A 712-nucleotide genomic window follows, 5' to 3' on the forward strand; every position below is an offset into this window, starting at 1 on the left:
GATAAATATTTTATGATTGAAAATTATAATTAATATAATGCATTGTGAATGATATTTTTTATAATTGGTAAAAATGTCAAACTAATGAAGAAAAGGGTAAATAAAATTGGATAGTTAATTTTTTTATTTAAAATTTTTTATTAATCATATATATTAGATATAAAAATGAAAAAAAATGTTTGAAATAAATTCAATTAAAATATATTACTGAATAAGTACAAAATAGCTAAGAGGAGGTGAATTGATAATTACAGATGAATAATATTAACTAATTTTTACAATATTAAAACAAGAAAAATGAAATAAATTAAATACGACCTAATTAAATAGGAGAAAAAATTGAAGGAGTTGAAATAAACCAAATATGACACAAATTTTTAACTCCCTCATATGACTAAAACATATTATAAGGGTGTTAAATTGTGTTTTTTGGTCTAATTAAGAATCAAAGACAATATATATTTTAAATACATAACAACTTTTTAATTTTTTATTTTAAATTTTTCACTCATGTAAGTATTTCACTTAATTACGAATTAAAAAATTTTTTTAAGTCAATTTCATTACAGTCAAACCCAAGATCCATTTACATATAAACATTACATAATTAAATTTTTCTTATAAAATTTCTCTTTGTTTATATTTTTTAGTCATTTTAATACATGTACCAGTATATAAATTAAATACTATTAGAATTTAAAAACTTTTAATA

This window comes from Arachis duranensis, chromosome 4 (assembly GCF_000817695.3).
Source record: "Arachis duranensis cultivar V14167 chromosome 4, aradu.V14167.gnm2.J7QH, whole genome shotgun sequence".
Taxonomy (NCBI): Eukaryota; Viridiplantae; Streptophyta; class Magnoliopsida; order Fabales; family Fabaceae; genus Arachis; species Arachis duranensis.